This window comes from Periplaneta americana, unplaced genomic scaffold (assembly GCF_040183065.1).
Source record: "Periplaneta americana isolate PAMFEO1 unplaced genomic scaffold, P.americana_PAMFEO1_priV1 scaffold_45, whole genome shotgun sequence".
Lineage (NCBI taxonomy): Eukaryota > Metazoa > Arthropoda > Insecta > Blattodea > Blattidae > Periplaneta > Periplaneta americana.
Genome location: NW_027185526.1, coordinates 1205 through 9966, shown reverse-complemented (window position 1 = coordinate 9966; position 8762 = coordinate 1205). Strand labels below are relative to the sequence as shown.

The following is an 8762-nucleotide window of genomic DNA, read 5'->3' as shown; positions in this document are numbered from 1 at the left end:
AGAAAGCAAATCTAGCTGGACTAAAAATGTGACATATTTCCATGAAACTTCGCACTATAGTCACTACTGTATAAGAGGAGAAACTACCCCTTTATAGACGATGCGTTTTGACAAAAATTAGTGACTTGTCTCATATATAATATATTGTTTTAATGAAACTTTACACAGTACTTACATGTAGCTCGTTTATACTATATTGGATACAAAATGTGATTATGATTGTATAAGAGTAGCTACTTGTCTCCTATCTAACATTTTTTACTTTCACGAAACTATAACTGTGACTCATTATTTTCGATAGTACAGACGTGGTCTGCTTAGGAAAGGACAAGCGGAAGACTGTGACCTTTGTGACCTCGGGTGGGTATTACGATAACATTTATAACCGTCACCCTGATAAGCATCCGAGCAGCTTATTTCACAAAAGGAGTTTGAATACAAACAATTCCTTCAATCTACTACGATTATTACAATAACTGATTTCATTAATCTCCTCTCTTCTTTAGCAAAATATAAATTACCTTCAATTGGTCGATTCAGCAAACTTGTTCATAAAACTTATCGCTATTGCGTCACGTTTCGCAATTTTTCTAAAGTAAAAACAAAAACACGAACAAACGCCTACTCCTTTAACCTCATCGCTCTCTTATCTCTAGAATCCCGGGGGGTAGAGAACCTGAATTCTCTGTGGTGTGAAACAAAGCAACCCGCAGGAGCAATGACACGTTCAATTGTCCTAATAATAGAAAAAAAATTACACGTCATTTAGTGTATTCAGAACATTTTTACAGGACCGTGTAGGATATTCACTCTCCTGTCGAATAGTTTCGGCGGCTGGTAGGCGATACGCATTAATTAAAATAATACTTGCGTACCTTGTTCAGGACAGTGACTGTGCTACTTTCTTTCTTTCTTTCTTTCTTTCTTTCTTTCTTTCTTTCTTTCTTTCTTTCTTTCCTTTATTTGTAGCTTATTGATGACACCAGATGCCATAACGGAAATGCCGTGATGGTATGTTTGTTTAATATTCAAAATCAAGTGACAGACGCTATTTGACTTTGCGGTGGAGGGGATAGGGACCTGATCTCGGATGTTCCGAGAGATGCCGGCGCACAGTTGTCCAGAACGCAAAACTATGTAAGAAAATCAACTTCATCATAACCGAAGTTTAAGTAATATCTAGGCTTAAACAAAAGCTAGGCATTGTGCACAACAACATACAAAACATCAATATCAGTAAGAGGTGGGACAAAACATGAGTTTTTTTTTTTTTTTTTTTTTTTTTTTTTTTTTTTTTTTTTTTTTTTTTTTAAGTCACGCTCTTCAGTTGATTTTTGTTCGTGGGGTCAGTGGCTGTTTTATATTGTTAAACCTTCCCTTATGGAGGTCATAGGACAAGATGTGTACTTTCATTTAATACGCGAAAAGCAATCTATAATACGTTAGCATTCATTTAATTGGCACGTTTACTGAGATTTGTGCAACTAGTTTTTTTTTTTTTTTTTTTTTTTTACGACATATTTAACAGGCTGTGCATTACAAGTAAACCTGAGTTAACTTTCAATTCTTCTACCCACACATTAATCAAATATTAAACTCTATACGGCTTAAAATTTAGCTGCTACATCCTGCAAACTTAGATGTTATATTCATCTCTTGGTGGCGCTTTACGAATTCGACAGCAGCCACTTTTCAGAGTCTGGATGAAGGAGCTTAATTTCTCCAAGAAAAATTCAACACTTCTTGAACATATAATGAACAACTAAATTATGGAGTATATCCATGAATCTAGCATTTTGTTACCAACTGCGAAAAATATGGCAGGCTAGTCATCTTTTAGGAGCATAATTTCTATTAAAACATTAAAAATTATCAGAAACACTAATTTTTCCCTAATTCCCTAATTACACGAGCATAATTCGTTTTTGCATAGATGCGTATAAAATTTCATGGAAATATGTTACATAGGGGAGAAATTATTAACTCTGTATAAATGTAGCCTCTAAACACAAGAAGTAGATTCCCATATAAAAACCATTATCTGAATTTATGCTACCTGTAACTATACTGTGTGAAATATAATGTAAATATTTCAGTTAAGATAGAAATTATTAATTTAGTCTATAAAGCACTTCCGATACAACTCTTCACACAATAATAATAATAATAATAATAATAATAATAATAATAATAATAATAATATAGTAATAATAATAATAATAATAAGAAGAAGAAGAAGAAGAAGAAGAAGAATACACACTCGCCCGAATACAGAAATGTGAAGGGTCAGCAGGACAGAGTATTTGAGAATCATATCATATCATATCATAATATATATTCCTTACATTCATGTTAACAACCCTTAAATGTGCAAAACTTCATATCTCACACTAGTTTATTAAAAAAGGTCGGACTGTAAAGAAAACAACTATCGCAATTTTCATATTTTAAGATTCCCTGCAGTTTATACAATTTCATTTATACCACTTAGGATGTATTCATTAAGGATATGCTAATTTTTAATGAAACACACACACACACACACACACACACACATCTATTATACTAAACATAAACCCACAAGAGAAAACAATACTTGTATTAACTGTAAACATTTTTCTTCCTTTCTTTATTTTTAGCAGAATCCTCCATTTCACCCTTTATCTCACTAGATGCGCTTCCCGCAGACATTCTTCATTATATGTTTCACACACCACTTCGTAACACTTGCAGCGGTTGACTTTTGTTTTCTTGTCTTTTTCTCTAGGGTATATTGTACATAGTGCTCGGTATCGGTGCTCGTTCACGTGATATTTTACCTTTGTTTTTCTTGCTAACTCCTGCCAATTTTTCTGATATTTCCCGTAGTTGATTGGTCAAGTACTGCGGATTGATTCCCGGTTATAACAAACACACCTACACTACATTCCAATGATTTCTGACTCGTTACTGCACATTTTAGAAACACTGTACGGAAGCACACGCAGTCTCTCGTAAATCAACAGGTTACAACAGAGACTTACACTTGCAAACGCGTGGGGATTTCAGAAAATTTCTTACTATTTCAGTACCTTTAACTGTACAACAGATTTTGTTTTCTCGAAAAAGAAAGGTCAACGTTACTATTGACAAAAGACAGAAACGTACGATTACAATACCTTTATTTTAAACAATCTTAGAGGTGGTCTGGGAATTCCTAAACTCACCACGCGACTACTTAACCCTAGACAGGTAATCATCACTGTACTCATGTTAAAGGTAAGCATTCGTAATTTTTACTACTCACATTTTAATTAACTGAAATCAACTCAATATCACACATTTAACAACTTTTACACTTTTCGTAGCCATTAGTGTTCATTTAATTTTAAGTTTGTCATAAAGTCTTTACGTTCATGTTATTGTCCTATTTACAATTAGTGCAAACAACAGCGCGATGTTCTCTGCAGAACCCCTTTTTGCAAAGTCCACAAAATGTTGTCATCATTCTCCTCTTCTTTGCAGGACATTTATAGCAAACAGTACGTTCACCATCTGGCTGCATTACCTGGCATTGTTGTTGCACAGCAATGTTCAGATGTTCTTCAATTGTTGCCCGCAGAGATCGGTGTAAAGTAGGACGTGCAAAGCGGTGCTGCATCCACGGTTTTGTCAGCTCTTCACACAATTGGAAAATGAATTGTTTTCTTGATATTGTTTTCTGAGTTCTTCTAACTATAAATTATCCATGAATTTATACTTGCAATATTTAGCATGTTGTAAAATATTGCTAGTGGCCAGCGCCTCGTCTTTCTATTGCAGGAAAGATTGTGGCACATTTGACATAGTGTATCTACACCACCTTTAGTCCCATTGTAAATAATAATAATAATAATAATAATAATAATAATAAAGGCTTTACATATAACGTGTTGCTTACTGTTGTCATTGCAGTCCACGTCGGTGGGGGTGGGGGGGTTTCTTTCTCCTCCTCCTTCCTCTAAAAAGAGCAGTTACCAGGGTCTAAGGAAGTGAATGCCCTTTTCTTTCTGGGCTCATCCCTACATTTGTCTTAGCTCCTTAGGGAAAACCACGGAAAACCCTCAGGCTTGCGAATAGACTGAATGAATGAGAGGAGAAACTTTAAAGGTACGTGAAAACACGTCCATGCAAGGGAGTTGGGACTGTGAAAAATTGAATATGTGAAATCCAAGACTGTATTTGCCAGGCGAGCAAAGATGAAGAAGAAGAAAGGCTTACGTATGACGTGTGGCTTACTGTTGTCATTGCAGTCCGCGTCGGCCAGCGGTGGGAGGGGGGGGGGGTCAATATACCTGCACATATCAGTTCAAATTATAAAAACCTCTTAATGCTACTGCGGTACTATTCCATTGCCGAACACAATATGAAGAAATTAGCAGATCCCTGAACTGAACTCTTATTACTCTGAAATTACCGCGCAGTACAATTATAGCTATGTGACGCATTGCAAGCGTTAGTCACCATATCGATTTGCTAAGCAAATTTAATCCCTTTAGAGCATGTCCCCCCCCCCTCCTCCTCCATATCAGCCAACAACATACTGGATGAAGAAGACTCCTGCAAAAGGGACGAATTAAGATTTAATTTTATTTTAATGATAGACTAACATTGCAAAGTTCCAAAATAATTTTTTGCATTCCTTCATTACACTAGTCGTACAAAATTGCGGTCGTATCTCGTACTATCTATACTAATAATAAATCTGTAGCCGAAATTTTTCTGGTAAGTTTCGATTTTCCAAAAGTAATTGGTCCTAACATATATAATTAACCACCCTGAAACCGAAAATCGCATTTTTGAAATTTTTGTTTGTATGTCTGTCTGTATGTTTGTTACCTTTTCACGCGATAATGGCTGAACCGATTTATATGAAAACTGGAATATAAATTAAGTTTGTTGTAACTTAGATTTTAGGCTATATGGCATTCGAAATACATTATTTAAAAGGGGAGTTATAAGGGGGCCTGAATTAAATAAATCGAAATATCTCGCTTATTATTGATATTTGAGAAAAAATGTTACATAACAGATGTTCCTTTAAAAATGATTTCCGTTAAGTTTTATTTTTTTACAACATTTTGATAGGACTGATATTTAATGAGATAAATGAGTTTTAAAATTAAAATAACGCTATCTAAGACGGTGCAATGAATTAAGAACAAATGACTTCGTCTATAAGGGGCCTTGGACAACAACAATCGAAACAGGGGCCTTGGACATCAACAAACAATCGAAAGCTATTAAACATAGCCTACAGGGAATGTTTCTGTGTTTGTATGAAGTAATATCACAAGCTCGTAAATTAACTGATTTGTATAATTAGTTATTATTTCACCATTGGAAACTGTAGTTTCTCTAGATGGACATAATGCTATAATGTTATTACAGTAACGTCTGAGTAAATCGAGGACAGGTAAGATTAAAATAGCTTCTTATGCACAGAAAATTTGATAGGCTATTTTGTACATTCGTTTTCTGTATTTCTTAAAATAATATTTATGTACACGCATTTTAATCTCAGAGAATTAACGAACAACGAGAGTGTATTGATTTAGTATGCAGTAATAGTACTTTAGCTTGGCAATCCATTATTTAATAATTCATATTTTAACTATGCTCAATTGAATCGTGTTAAAATACATAAAATATATATGCAATAAATGCAGTGCTAAAAAAAAATTGGGTAATATGCGAAGCAGATTATCTTGCGCTGTTGTAAAAGTTGTTCCCTGGATCAGACGTCCTATTTTAATTATGTAATTACTTTATATTTATTTCTAACAGGTGGAGCGGAGCGAACGGGTACGGCTAGCTAACAATAAGTGAGAACTTACAATACAACAACAACAACAACAACAGCTGATAATCTGAAAGGGAACATAGTAATTTGGGGTGAATTAAAATGCAGCTTCCATTCGTTTAAAATTTCTTTAAATTTTAACTAAATATTAATGTAGATATTACCTCTAAAGGTAAATGGGGGCATGTTTCACAACGCTAACAAATTACAAATTAACAATATACAATTAACAACGGAAATATTACATATGCTTGTTAACTGTGTTTCACAATGCAATCTTATTCACTTGTATGTTTTAACGAACTTTACAAAATCGGCGAAACAAACTTACAAATACGCATAATTGGTTGAACAAAATCGCCAACGACAGTTTACAAAAATCACTAAGGATCAGAGGTAAAGTAGCTGTAATTTTAGAACTATCGATGGACATGTTTATATTTTTTTATATATATTTTATTTAGATTTTGCTACATCGGCGACAACGGAGTTTCGCGGCATGCAATTGGTCGAGCATACCAATGCATTAATTAGCCTACGACTTAACTGACGAAAGTTAGCGCGAAATTCATTCAAATAATTGATAAATAATGGATTTGACCCACGTAGTTATATGCAGTTGATAGAGCAGCTAACATGTCCATCCATTAAAATCAACTTCGCTCTCTGCTGGTCCATCAGTATATTTTATTGTTTCATCCATAACCTCGCCAACATTAGGGAACCCAGCAGGAGGAGCATAAAAATCCTTTGCCCGAGTAAGCACATTCGGTGATCAATAACCCGCCTCGAGTTTTTTCAATCTTGTAACAACATCAACTACCATGTGTGAACTTTTGCACACTGTAATCTTATAAATTCCGTTCTTATCTGCTAACGCAGGGAACTGAGAGCTACTATGCAACCAATGCAGTTCTCGCTTTGAGGTTAGGGCACCACTTTTCCCTTTCAGATGTTGCATGTGATGTCCCATATCTTGTAGGAGAGATTACAGCGAAATGGGATTCGGAACGACTTCAGAGAATACTGCGTAAGTAATGCCGACATTGCATTATTAAGTGATTGGTTTTCGGTGCAAAGTTTTTCTTCTTTAAGTGCGAGTATTTATTAAATACGTTCCTCGTATATAAGAACTAACGCGGTATTCTGAAGTATAGCGCGGGATTCATTCGAAACCTTTCATTAATATTCGTACAATGATACGAACGTGGCCGGAAAATTCTACGTTAGGCCTAAATGCAAAATCTTCGTCTGAGTCGCTAGAACTACTCAATAACATCACAACTGCTTCAGTGTAATTCTTAATGGTACCCTGTTACTATAAAATTGATTTTATACATATGTGTTTATTTTTTTCATTCACAATTAGAAGCTATTTCAACAGGGCTACTGTAGAAAATGTGCTAACTTCACTAGTAAAGTTTAGTTTACACGTTTGTAAAATTACTCCTTCGTTGTGAAACAAACATATCACTTGTAAAGAGCGCAAAATTTCATTCGTAAAGATTTGATTTCCTTTGTACAGTCCACCTTTACAAACAAAGATTGTGAAACAGAAGTTTACAAACAGAGTTCACAATTTCCAAAGATTGTAAACTTTGTGAAACACCCCACTGGTGAATCAGCACGCCGAGCTCGATCGAAATACAACCAGTTACTATTATTTCCCTATCGTTTTTTGACATTTGATTCCGCGTCCTACCCCTTTCATTCGTTACTAACCAACAACGCCAATAGCAGAAGGTAACGCAAAAACAGTCACCGGTTCCCCGATGCATGGCTTTCTCTCTCAATGTCAACTGAGAGTTAAAAATATTCATTATAATATGCACTTTCCACTCACTCCTCAGAATGTCTTCTTTATTTTTATTTATTTATTTATTTATTTATTTTTAAAGATATGTGAGCTACGTACTGTATGTCTGATGTTTTGCCATCGTACATTCAAATATTTATATTCACTGTACAGTACAGCGAACTGTTTATACTTACTGTACATGCTATAACTACTTCTCCCAACTCCGCTATTGCTATATTTCCTAAACTAAACGCTGATATTGAAATAACGCCTGGTCTGATAATGCAGTCTGTTTAAATTTCTACCGACCAAGTTCTGCCCTTCATCATGGGAAAACAACGAGCTTCTTTAAAGGATACAACTACTAGGACAGAGATATTTTCATTATGGAATTTGTACTACCCACTGAAATGTAGTAACTAATGGGATTTTAATTAGCCATATATGTACAGTATATTACATTCTTTACCTAAAATGTCTCTAACTTCTAGGGAGAGCGCGAGGTACGTTCACAATCCCCTGAATACATATTCCCTTCTTCGAGAAAACGCAGAGAAGTGAACCGTCTCATATGAATATGCTACCAGTCATAAGTTTCAATACGGAGCTGCAAGTACTTAAGAATTATCAATTACTCTACAATTATGCAGCGGCGTCATCATCCAAGCTATAGCTGGAATAGGGAAGGGAACATAATATCCCATAAGTCTTATTAGAACACGCTGGAAATAGTGACGTAAAAAAAAAAATCGCCAACGGCACGTGGTGTTCCCAAGCGGTCACCCATCCAAGTACTGACCACGCCCAATGTTGCTTGACTTCGGTGATCGGACGAGAACCGGTATTTTCAACATGGTATGGCCGTTGCCGATGAAACTGCGTAATCTGTAGGCACTTGAGGACGATGGGATTGGGGTGCACTCGATAAAACCTGCACTCGCTCACACACACACGTAAACTGCCTGCTTAGACTCTGTACCTAAATTACCAAGCTCGTTGGATGTCATTGGGATAGATGATAAATCTATCTATCAACGGCAGTTTGGTTACGTTTCAACGTCACACACTGCTGGATTGACACGGGATTAATAAAACAGCTAGTCGGCATTCTAAGTTAAGCCACAGGTGGATTGTTGTTCAACA

General features: G+C 35.6%; 1 non-coding gene across 1 annotated transcript; it reads right to left on the bottom strand.

The window, feature by feature from the left end:
- Positions 1–8369: 8369 nt before the first annotated feature.
- LOC138694114 (5S ribosomal RNA) lies at positions 8370–8488 on the bottom strand. Its single transcript, XR_011330789.1, has one exon. It is a non-coding gene; the product is annotated as a 5S ribosomal RNA (ribosomal RNA).
- Positions 8489–8762: the final 274 nt, after the last annotated feature.